Consider the following 12,675-nt stretch of genomic DNA (forward strand, 5'->3'; position numbering starts at 1 on the left):
TCTATTAATGCTATTTGTAATGCTTAAAAAAAATCTACAAATACAATTGAAAATATTTTTGGAGCACCTGGGTGGCTTAGTTGTTTAAGTGTCTGACTTCAGCTCAGGTCATGCTCTCTTGGTTCATGAGTTTGAGCACCACATCAGGCTCTCTGCTGTCAACACAGCCTGCTTCAGATCCTCTCTCTATTTCCCTCCCCACCCTGTCTCTCTCTCTCTCAAAAAAAAACCAAAAAAAACCCCTAAAAGAATAGAATATATTTTTAATAGCTAAACTAATGGGGATTAAGTGTTACAAATCAAATGAAGGCCATGATAAAAAAAAAATCACGTCGTGATTTCATATCTCTTAGGAAAATGTAACCACTTACAGGCTGTCCCGTCTTCAGGATGATTCAGTGCCTCAACCTAATGTAGAAACAATTATAAAATACAAAGAGTTACATTAATATCCTTTTAAAATTATGATCTATTTTTCTTATAAGAAACTTTAGATGATATTAGAAATTCTGTACTAATTAACTTTTATCCTAGTTTATCTCTGTTTCTTAGTCTTTATAAAGGAATCTCATGTATTACACAAACATTCATATACATTAGTTGAATTTATTTAGAAACATTTAAAAGCGTAAAATAACCTTTTAAATAATATTCATGTGTTAATTATATTGGTTGATTTGAAAACTAGGCCTCCTGTGTCAAGGGAGCCACCAGTTATTTTTAATCAAGAGCTAAAAATCCAGTTTGAATTAGAAGATTCTAAAATGATTTCATGAAATGATATTTGGTACATGGTGATTACTGCTTTTATGTCTTCTCTTTAACTTTACATGTTGTTTATCAGCAGAAAGAACACTCATGGTAACAATCTGTTTACAGAAATTTGTTTTAAAAGAATTAGCTTCATTTTGATTTCTCTCCATATTTTAGTAGGAAGGATATTTATATAAATTTTGCTTTTCACATTTATTATAATTCAAAATTACACTAATTTAAGTAATAAAACATATTCGGAAAAGGCATTTTCTTTGTTATATTTTTATCTTGCAATATATATAATTTGCTTACTGTGGCCAGACCCATATTGCTACAGAAATGAATTATTTTAGAAAAATGCATTAAACTTAACATTTAAGCTCCTTTAGTAGTATATATTTTTTCATAACTATTTATGTATCATTAAATGTTATACATAGCTATGTTATACATACCTACATATTTTATTTATATTTATTTATGAGAGTTCTTGTATTTCCACCTTGTCTTTACTGTGATTATTATATTTTTCTCCAAGATATCTAATTTTAACCAAAAATGTAACCTGTCCATGTGAATTTCTTGATATAGCAAATTAAAAGTTTTATCTACAAATAGTGGTAGATGGAAGTACACCAACATAGTATTTAATATGGTCTCAGTTTCTGTGAATTTCATGCTCACTTATTCTCTTCATCTTTTTTGCAAATGGCCACTTTATCATATGTTTTAACTGTAAGAGGCTGAAAAACTTGAAAAGTGACCACCATCAGCATAAAGTGAGGCACTTTAAGCTCCACTGTGCAAAATGAAAGTATAATATTCACTGCAGAGAACACTTAGAATTCTATTATCTTGTCATTTATACCTAAAGGCACTTTGATTTCTGGAATACGTTAAACAAAGGAAATTTGGAATGGATTCTCTTTAAAATTTTGCAAATTTGAAATCCTGAGGCTTGAAGACCATTGAATACTTTCGGCCATTTTCCAGACAAACCACAGATAGAGGATAAACTGTGATGTCATTAGCTATGCATGTCAAGATATGTGAACATTAAAAAAAAAAAAGAAGAAGAAGAAGAAGAAGCTGATTTTGTGACTTATATTGTAGCCACCAAGGACGTGGGTTAACACACTGCAACTGACTTCCTAATTCTGGAAAACTGTGCAGATATGCTTCTGGCTTTGAATTTGGAATTTCCTCTTGAAGTCAAAACTAGGTTTATGCTGTCCGGAAAGGTCAGGAAAAAATAGGTGGTGATTATAGAAACAGTATCTCTGGGCTCACTCCTACATCCTCCAATACTCCAGATGTGATCTGATCTATAATTGAATCTCACAGGGTGAAATGTTTACCCTCAAGTCTCATCCAGTCCTGATGGATTCTGGGCCCAGATATAGGACAAAAGACTGTCATAAAAATAATAGCATTGTTTTCAGGGCTTAGTGCTGGAAGAGACTTAAGAGGTCATTTGGTACAATTCCTCTTATTTTAAATGTGGGAAACTGAGCTCTAGAGATATTGCAAATTAACACTCTTAATACGATAGTATTTTCTTCAGTAAAAGTCCTGTTGATAGTAACAAAATTATGCAAAATCATGAATCATCCAGATCAATACACATGTGGTTTGACCTTTGAAGTATTTTTCATCATCACATTTATTATTACAAAAGTGATCATTATTCCAAAATATTTCTTCCTCACATGCAGCTTATCACTAATTTTTCCATTCTTCACTCAATAACTATATAATCTTATAAAACTAATTTACAAGCTATTTTAATGACTTCTTGAAGTAAAAAATATTGTTCAAACATAACAACAAACAAACATTGGATTCCTTTCTGCATTATGAAACATACAGGCAGGAAGGATGCTAATATTTATTTTAACATTAAAAATAACTGATTTCCACATTCAATGCGCCTTCTCATTGGCATTCCCATGAGGGCACAATCCCCTCCTTTTCTGTGTAAATCTGATTAACGAGCTGCTCCCACTGTCATTTTGCACACAAAACTTCTATTCCATTTCGACAACAATCCTATTTACACAGGACCTCAGGGTTGAACATTGAAAGTACCTAACCATTACTGAATATTGAATCATTTCTCTCCACATAAAATTGCAAATGTGGTCTGAGAGCCAATTTCCAGATTACCTTGGTTGAGTAGTACTAATTACTTCTAAACCGAGGGTGCAGCCACGGTCTGCCAAACCAATGCTGGATTTTTTCAATGTCAGATGAGCTCTGCCCATCAAGTGATCATCTCCTGTAGAATGCTGTAAGGTCACTCATGCTTACATTAATGATTCCCTATGAAAATAATGCTAATCACAAATAGTCAAAATAGTAATGTGTACATTGCATTTGAATGCCTACCCTGTTGCAGGCCCTGTATGCTGTATCTATGATCTCATTTCATTCATTTCTGAAAATGATCTTATGTGTCATTTATTATTATTATTGACATTTTATAAATAAGAAACCTGAGTTCCAGAGCCAAAGTCACACAGCAAACAAGTACAAGAACTGATGGCTACTTTATATTAAAGCCCTCGTTGACTTCTTCCCACTATACCACCATTTCTATGCCTTCCTAAAACAACCAGCAAAGATGAGTGAGGCCTGAGGAGAACATCAGTTTGGGCATTGGTAGAATTCGGTGCTATTCTTGTTTCTACCACTAATTGAAATGTGACCTTAAAACAGTACTTGTGTGTCATTTCCTTCATCTGTAAAATTAGGTGGTAGAACTAGTTTTAGCCTTCTGTTATTTTATGTAATCTCAAAGATGGTTCTTTTTTTTTTTTTTTTTTTAGAAAGAAAATTGAAAAAAAATTGTTCACAGTTACAATACCATTGAACAATATTTCTCTGGTATTTCCCAGGTTCTCATCTGATTTCATGGCTTCAATCACAGAGCAGAATCCTTGTTGATATACAAAGAAGGCCATATTCTGACCAGATCAGTGAAGCACGGAGAAAGATATGAAATTGACTTAACGTGGGTCAGACTCTTACAAAGTTTGAATTTAGCATCATGCATTTATTATGCTGCGTATGTAAAAAATTAAATGAATGATGTGAAGCAAGGTGGGAATACAGTACAAGCATAAAGGATATTTATAGTATGTGTGATGAAGCATAAAAATACATTTATCTCCCTCAAAAAGTGAAATGTTGGATATATTCATATGAAACACCTTAGGCTATATCAAGAACACTATACTTAAATACCTAAATGCATTTACATACTATTCATGTAAATATATTGGCCTAACCATAGCAGCTCTAGGGATTCATGATAAGCTGTGAAAATTGTCTATAAAAGATAACTGAATGACCCTTTAAAATAGAATAAAAATTAATTATAGTACACCAGCAATTTTAGACACATATACATACCATTTTGAAAATCTGTGCTTTTGAAATGTTAGCCGTTCCTTATGTAGTTCTCATAGTGATGCATCCATATCACATATACAGTTTCCTAAACATATTGTATTTTTCTTAGAACATCAAACATTATGTCCTATGTCAATTTTGTAATATTTTGAAAGAACAAAATATGGTATAGTAAGCTGACATATTTTCCTTCGTTGAAATATTCTTTTGTGTGTAAACTCCTTACAGATTTTTCTCACCATTTTCTCCTTTTCTAAAGTTGACAAAAATGTAAATGATGGTAAAGTGAAAAGAATTATCATTTCTTTTAGCAGTTATTACTCTGTGTTTTCCTATTGCTATTGCATAAATATTGTCATAATTCTACAAGTTTTATATTAGAAATAATAATAAATAATTCCTTCACATAATTTGTGAGCACCTTCTTGGAATATCTGACTTTCACACACACTAAAACATGTCACTTAAGGTGATTTTGAGATAGTAGGAATTTTGCCATAAAAAGAGTGCTGTTTAATTTCACTCATTAATGCATTCAATGTGTATTTACTGAACTCCTACTGTATGCCAGCCACTATGCAAGTTGCTGCATCTATACTGCAAAAATACAGTTTGATGCCTACATGAAGCTTCCAAGCATGATATAAAAGACCAATAAACACATCAATGGAGAGAACAAATAACCACGAATTGTGAAAACTTCCACAGAGAAAATTGAGGAGATGGAGATTAACTGAAGAAGGCCAATTTAGACAAGGTGAAATGGGGCTATTACTGAGATCCTGAAAGACAAAAATGAAACAAAGGCTTGATGAAGTGTTCTAAGCAAAGGCACTGTAAAGTGCATAGACACCTATACATATCAAAATATTTTAGTAATATATTCTTCAATTTGTCCTTCAGTTTCATTAATTAGCATGATTCTCAGGAAATCTCAGCTCTCCTGCACGAAGATTTGCTGAAAAGTTGTAGTAATTTGGGAAAATAAAGAAATCCCTTCTAAGAAACAGATTTAAGAGTGAAAATAGCTGAAGTAATTAATGTTTAAAATACTATTCTTTACTAGATATTATCTTTCTAAGAACTTAATATCTCAGAGCGATGATCTGTGCTTGGATCTTCTGTTTACAATAGTCTATGATAAAGATGAACATGTTTTTATAGGATATAATTCATCTTGATAACTTTTTTGTCCTCAGAGTAATAACTACTTCTTGTTTATGTCTCCTTATTCACAATGAATGCATTTGATTACCAAAATATACACATTATTTGAGGAAGACAGAAACAAATAAAAATTGTTTGTCAAAAACATCTAAAAATATTTTCATGTGAACTTATCATTTCAGAAAAAAATTACATGGACTATCTCAAAGATTAATTTAATAAGTATTCTGTCATCTTATTATACATAGGTGCTAGTTAGAGAGCATTTTATTTTGCTTTGAAATATTTACACTGCACCACCAAGAAATTAGTTAAAAAATGCCTTATAAAATTATTATAGATGTTTTATGAAAATTAATTTAAATACATTTTACATAAAAATTCATGATAATAATGGCATATCTATATATCACCACAACAAATTAAAGTAAGGGAAAATCTATTATATTCATTTTGTGTACAAAATGTAAGGGTTTGTCTTTTTTTATGACTATTTTGAAATTTTTTTAGGTCCAAATGTTCTTTTTTATTAAGTTTATTTATTTTGAGAGAGAGAAAAAGAGAGAGCCAGGAAAGGGCAGAGAGAAAGGGAGAGAGAAAATCCCAAGAAGGCTCTGCACTGTCAGCACAGAGTCTGATGTGGTGCTCAAACCCACAAACCGTGAGAGCATGACCTGAGTTGAAATCAAGAGTCAAGACACTTAACCGACTGAGCCACCCAAGCATCCATAGGTCCTAAGGTTCTTAATTGACTGATATAAAGTGACAACAATTGAATATAAAATTGAATAAATTCACAAACTGTGCATATTTTTAAATTTTTATTTATTTATTTATTTATTTTTATTTTTTACTTTTGAAAGACAGAGTGCACACGTGTGAGCAGGGAGGGGCAGAGGTGGTGGGGCTGTGGCTNAATCCCAAGCAGGCTCTACACTGTAAGTGCAGAGCCCAAAGTAGGGCTCATCCGATCAACTGTGAAATCATGACTTGAGCTGAAATCAAGAGTTGGAAGCTTTACTGACAGAGCTACTCAGGTGTCCTATACAAACTATACATTTTTAATCAGATGATAACGCTCCTTGATTTTGAATAAAACTTTTAAACTTTTAGTTTGATTATAAATAAAACTAGTAAGTTTTATAAAGCTTTAGCCTAGTACAGTACTTGGAACAGGCATCATTCAGTCTTCGCATTATTTCTGACAATTCTAATTCTAATTTAAGCACAACTCTAAGACACAGATATCAATTACATGTAATTTTTCAATTAATTTTGAAAAAAATTAGAGTTTAATATGGAGCTAACATATCTCTTATGAGATAAAAGTAACAGAATTCAAATCCATTTTGAAAAAGGTAGATTCTAGAGCCAGCATTTTGCAAAATTTGGAGATATCAAGAAATTTTCAGTAAGCTCATAAAATAAGATGTGTAATAATCTAATATGGAGATTAAAGCTTTCTTCAAAGTGAAAGCTAAATTCTGGTCTCATGTTAAGGGTTATAAAATAAAAGTTTATCCAAAGAATTAATAGATATCAAGTAAGAATCATAAATATCTTTTCCATTTTTACATAAGAAGGAATAATTTTAAGAAAGAGGGAGGTGCGCCTGGGTGGCTCAGCCGGTTAAGTGTTTGACTTTGGCTCAGGTCACAGTCTCGTGGTTTGTGAGTTCAAACCCTGCAACAGACTCTGTGCTGACAGCTCAGAACCTGGAACCTGCTACCAATACTGTGTCTCCCTCTCTTTCTGCTCCTCCCCTGCTTGCACTCTGTCTCTGTCTCTCAAAAATAAATAAAACATTAAAAAATATTTTTTAAAGAAAGTAGGAATACATAATTCAGAAACATTTTATACATATATTACACAGATGAGGTAAATTGCAAATTATGTTCCAATTTCAGTTAGGGTTTGCTTGTTGAGGTTTCAAGCCAGCTAGAAATATTTCCACTTGTATATACAACAAATGATGTCATTAAACATACTTCATTAAATCTTGTGTGAAAGATAAAATAAAATAGATATTTATGTGCAGACAGTGATTCAGGAAAACATGAAGATGTATTAATCTGGAATCCACCTGGCAGAGTTAGGGGGCTTTCTGTGGTTTCATATTTCCTTATGAAAATCTTCTGGTGCTGATCACATTTTATTGTAATTATTGGTTCACATACCTTCTTTCTCCGAAGAGCTCCGTGAGTACACAGCAATCCTCTCCAAATTCCCTGTTATCTCTCCTTAATCTTTGGTAGGTACTCTGTAACTGTGGGGGGGAAAAGGGATAAATGAATGAATGAGAAAAGAGAATGGCGAGAGAAATGAAATTAAAATCAGTAAAGCATAAGATGAGAAATAGAGGAGAAAACAGTCTTTCTACTCCATCCTACTTAGAAAGTCATGGAAAAATGGGGAATGTTGAATGATAAATTTAGAATCTATACATTTTTGGTGCTCCAAAATTTATTAAAGATTTGGCTTATTTTGGTAGGAGGGCAGAAAGGGGGGTTGCTAAACTATGATCTCCTTCAAGAAAGTTTATATTCACACGAGGATATACACCACAGTTTCTTCACATCTTTACACTCTTGCCTTCTATCATATCTTCATGGCATCTATCATTAGGATCTGATTCCATTTTCATTGACAGATGTTTATAGTTCTGTTGGGATGCCTCATCGTTCTGGAGACATTTAATCTCATAGGCTTTCTTATTTCAATAGTTGTCCTTTAAGCAACAAAGATGGTCTGCATGCAAGGATGCTGTTTCCACTAAAATGTCATCTTAGACAGTATAGAAGGGTAAAAATAGAAACAATTTTGGAAACTAACACTATATGAGTAGCCATCTGCTTCTCAGAAAGATACGGATGTGTTTTCTTATTTCTTTCCTTTAACCAATCCAAAAGATTTTCTTCCTAAAATCTATGATGATACTTCTCCAAATAAAATTTCTGAGATTTCTGACCAAATTTATTAACTTGTGAACACCCTGGATGAACTTTAAATAACCCATCAAATATTGCTGATGGATAGATACTACATAGGATAATCCAGCAGCCATATGGAGACCCGATGGACAATCAAGCTACCATTTTCCAGGTTGAGAAAGCAATCAAAATGAGGAAAATGGGAAGAGTACCACACCAGATGGCACTCCAGCTGAACTAGACAAGTGTGGGTACACAGCAAATAGTGAATACTTTCACCACTTGTTCAAAACCATATGGACACAGAAAGATAGATGTAGTTATTTGAGGGACACCTATTTCTTAAGAGGAAAAAGAGAGGATAAACTAGGGTACTAAAAGCTACTACTGTGTTAACTGACAGGAAGTTGCTGACTTAAATTCTGTGTTATCTAAAATAATTTACTCTGGGATATTATAATCATCACATTGTCCTAGAACTTCAAAAAGTATCATTTATGAAATAATAGAATAAGAATAGTTTAGAGAATATGTTGAAATACACTGAATTAATTTCAGCTGAATTTTTTTCCAGATAATAGTTAATAAAAATGCAAACACTCCAAATCTTAGGTGTTACTTATTATTTCTTTATGATATAAATCCCACAGCTTGGTAATATTTGAGGTCATAGTTCTTAAAAAAAATTAAATTTAAATAGAATACAGTAACCTAAAACAAACAAAAAAAAGGCCTAATGTTTAGAATTTATTTAGGGTGTAATACTAGGTTATATACACTCCTGTCCTAGAAAAAATATTTAATATAATAGAAGACTATAGTGAGGCTTTTTTTTTCTTCCTTTTTATAAAATATAGCAGATGATATACTTGCTACTTATCACAGAAGGTCTTGGGCAATCTCAGACAAAGCAAGAGACTATATCATTGCATGGTTTTGACCTCTGAAACATGTGTCAATGCCAAGTTCACTAATTGTGCACCCAGCATAAATATCAGAAAGCTCAGCCCCTCCCCAAAAAAAAATCCCGAATCCTGAAGTATGAAATAAAGGGATACATAAAGAGAAGATATATGTTTTGATTTTATTTTATGTTAGTTACTGTTTCCCAATAAGAATTTTATTATGAAGCTGCTTGGAATGTTTACTATAAATGATATGTAAATACAGATAACTCCAATGATAACTGAACCAATGAAACTGTTTAAACTCATGCTGACTTTTGCAGAATATTTTAGCATGCAACGCTATACTTATCTCATCTACATTGGTGTAGAATACAAGCCAAGAAAACAGATAGGAGGCTTCTAAAGGTAATTTTAGAGATAGTATCTTAGAAACTTGAATAAATGGTAGTTCAAATGCTATGCAAACAACTAAAGTTCCACATTTAAGTTTGTAGGTAAGAGAGGTCAGAAATATGTTCTCCCACAAACATAATTGCCAACATTCTTAAAACCCATGCTCCCAAACTGACTGTAAGTAAACATTTCAAATGCCATAGTCATAAAATTTACTAATTTATTTTTAAACTGAGGCTACCTCAATTTTAATGACATTATTATTATTATTATATCAAAAATGGAGCATTTTCTGTGTATCACACATTGTGCTTAGTTTGAATGAACTATCTTATTGAATTCTCACAAGCACCCTGTGAGATAGACATTTTTTTCCCATTTTATGGGTAGAAAATGGGCACAGATAGGTTAAGCAATTTGCCCAAGACAAAACATTAGCAATGTCAGAGCGGGCTTTAAAAAAAGCAATACATGGGATTCCCCGGGGGACGGGGGGGGGGAAGGCTCAGTCAGTTGATTGTGGGACTCTCTATTGTGGCTCAGGTTGTGATCTCACGGTTCATGAGATGGAGCCTCAGGTTGGTCTCTGTGCTAAGAGCACAGAGCCTGCTTGGGGTTCTCTTTCTCTCTTTCTCTTTGTCCCTCCCCTGCTCACACTCTCTCTCTTTTTCAAAATAAATAAACTTAAATAAAAAATAAAGCAATATGACTGAAAAGTCATTTATTTTTTTTAAGTTTATTAATTTATTTTGAGAGAGAGAGAGAGAAGGAGAGAATCCCAAGCAGGCTCCATTTTGTCAGCTCAATCTCATAAACTGGGAGATCGTGACATGGGCGGAAATCAAGAGACACTTAACCAACCCAGCCACCCAGGCGCCCCTGAAAAGCTGTTTCTACTTAATCATCATGTTATGCCTCTTGCCTTGGAATAATCTACCTAAAACATTCTGTGCTCCTTATTTTTAATATTCATTCATTTATTTATTTATTCATTCATTTTTTGTTGAAGTGTATTTGGTATACAATATTACATGAGTTTCAGGTGTACAACATAGTGATTCAACATTTATGCACATTGAGAAGTGATCACCAGGAGAAATCTAGTTACTATCTGTCATCTTACAAAGTTGTTACATATTATTAACTATATTCTCTATACTGTACATTGTACCCCTTTCTAAAATAACTGGTGGTTATTAAATGCCTTTTTTTTTTAATAACTGGAGGTTTTACCTTTTTATCCCTTTCCCCTATTTTGTCCATCTTCTCATGTTGTTCCCTCTAGAAACCATCAGTTTGTTCTCTGTATTTATAAGTTTGTTGCTGTTTTGTTTAATTTTTTAGATTCCACATATAAGTAAAATCATATGATATTTTCCTTTCCTTGACTGACTTATTTCATTAAGCATCATACCCTCAAGGTCCATCCATGTTGTCATAAATTTATTATTTTTAGAAATAAAGAAAGCTTACAACACTTAAAATTTTATCTCTGTTTCATAAGCAACATTAAGATTTAGTTGCTTCTAGATGAAATTTGATATGTCTGATTTTTTCCCTAGGGTTTGGTAAAAATTAATATTTTTTTATTCAAGAATATTTCAAGAATTCTTGATATATGTAAATCATTTTCCCAATTCAATAAAATTAATCTTAATATTATTTTTACTTATAAACTGATCAATACACTCCTAAGGTATTTTATCCTTCATATATATATAGTCCTTCTTTGTAGGGAAAATATTGATAATGCCTAGATCTATATGAATAAAATACATGAATAACTCATAAGATTGTGAAATCTTACTTCAAGCAGGATGCCAGTTGATGTCATGAGAATTAACCAAAATACTGGCAATCATGAATATATAAAAATTAACACTTGACTGCTCTATGTTTAAATGGGCAATATCACTTATTCAAATAGTAACTCTTTTCTTTAAGCTGAACAGCTAAGTCTCAGCTATGAATGAAAAAGGCAGAAATAGATGGGATTTGGTAAAATTAATATTTTTTTTGCTAGTGAGATATTATTGCACTGATGAACTGAAAAATCAATTTATAAACTACACCATGAAGGAGTATACTTTTTTTATTTATCAAATCTATCTTAAGTTGAAAAATTGAAAAAAGGAAACCACTTATGTCATATCTAAATATTTTATATGGAGATGTCAGAAGTCTGTTATACTCACTCGACTTCTCGACTTGTGACTGTGTATACATCTGCAGTTGCCATTCATGAAAGCAATTAAGGCACAGGTGTTAGACTACAATTCATTTGCAGCATGTAAAGGACGTGTCTGTGTGCTTGCGCGCTCTCTCTCAGGTTCTCTTCCTCTCTCTGTCTCTCTCCCTTCTTTCTTCCCTCCTTCCCTCCCTCCCTCTCTCTCCCTGTCTTCTTTCAAGCTTCCACTATGCATGGAAAACTATTTCCCAAGATCACATAGGGGAGAAAATTCTTAACATATTCTGTATTTATTGTAAGTAAAAGTACAATTTCCCTACCCTCTGAAAGCTAAAGACTGCTTTCTTGTGACCAATTTTTCTTTAATTCCTCTATTGTAAGGTATAAAATTAGCCTGTTGGTGACATAAATAACATGCTCTAAATTATTCTTAACACCTATTTTCTTTATGATTAACAAATAAATGTCTTTGTGGTGTTTGCTATGTCAGGTGGTATATAAATGCTAAATATTTGCTGTTTATACTACTTATAAAGAACATGAATACACACAGCCAACATCTGCTGGCTTCATGGAAAACTCTGAAACATATATTCACGTTTTGAAGGATTCTTAAATTTTCATAACTTCATATTTCCCAGCTTCAGTAATGAAAATTCAATAACTATTTCAGATATCTAGTTTAAAAAAATTTCCCTCATTCTACTATAATGTTGATTTTAAATAAATGACCAATAACTTCTAATAATGGAACTTATTTTTTCAAAACAAAAAGAAAACACAATTTTGGTATTTTTTAAACAACTTACAGATTTTAAAATTATGTGTATGTACATATGTATTTTTTAAATTTTTGGTAAGAACGCTTAGCATGAAACCTACACAGATTTATAAATGTGAAATACAATACTGTTCATTT

General features: G+C 32.3%; 1 long non-coding RNA gene across 2 annotated transcripts in view; it reads right to left on the minus strand.

Annotated features, from left to right (window-relative positions):
* Positions 1–293: 293 nt before the first annotated feature.
* LOC144216680 (uncharacterized) overlaps positions 294–12,675 on the minus strand; it is a 127,403-nt gene continuing 115,021 nt past the window's right edge. For both annotated transcript variants that reach the window (XR_013330714.1, XR_013330715.1), the window contains exons 4-6: positions 7,515–7,603; positions 4,171–4,255; positions 294–408 (exon numbers count right to left, since the gene is read on the minus strand). This is a non-coding gene — a long non-coding RNA (uncharacterized LOC144216680). The remainder of the gene's footprint in view (positions 409–4,170; positions 4,256–7,514; positions 7,604–12,675) is intronic.

Source organism: Crocuta crocuta, unplaced genomic scaffold (genome assembly GCF_008692635.1).
Source record: "Crocuta crocuta isolate KB4526 unplaced genomic scaffold, BGI_CrCroc_1.0 scaffold48, whole genome shotgun sequence".
Lineage (NCBI taxonomy): Eukaryota > Metazoa > Chordata > Mammalia > Carnivora > Hyaenidae > Crocuta > Crocuta crocuta.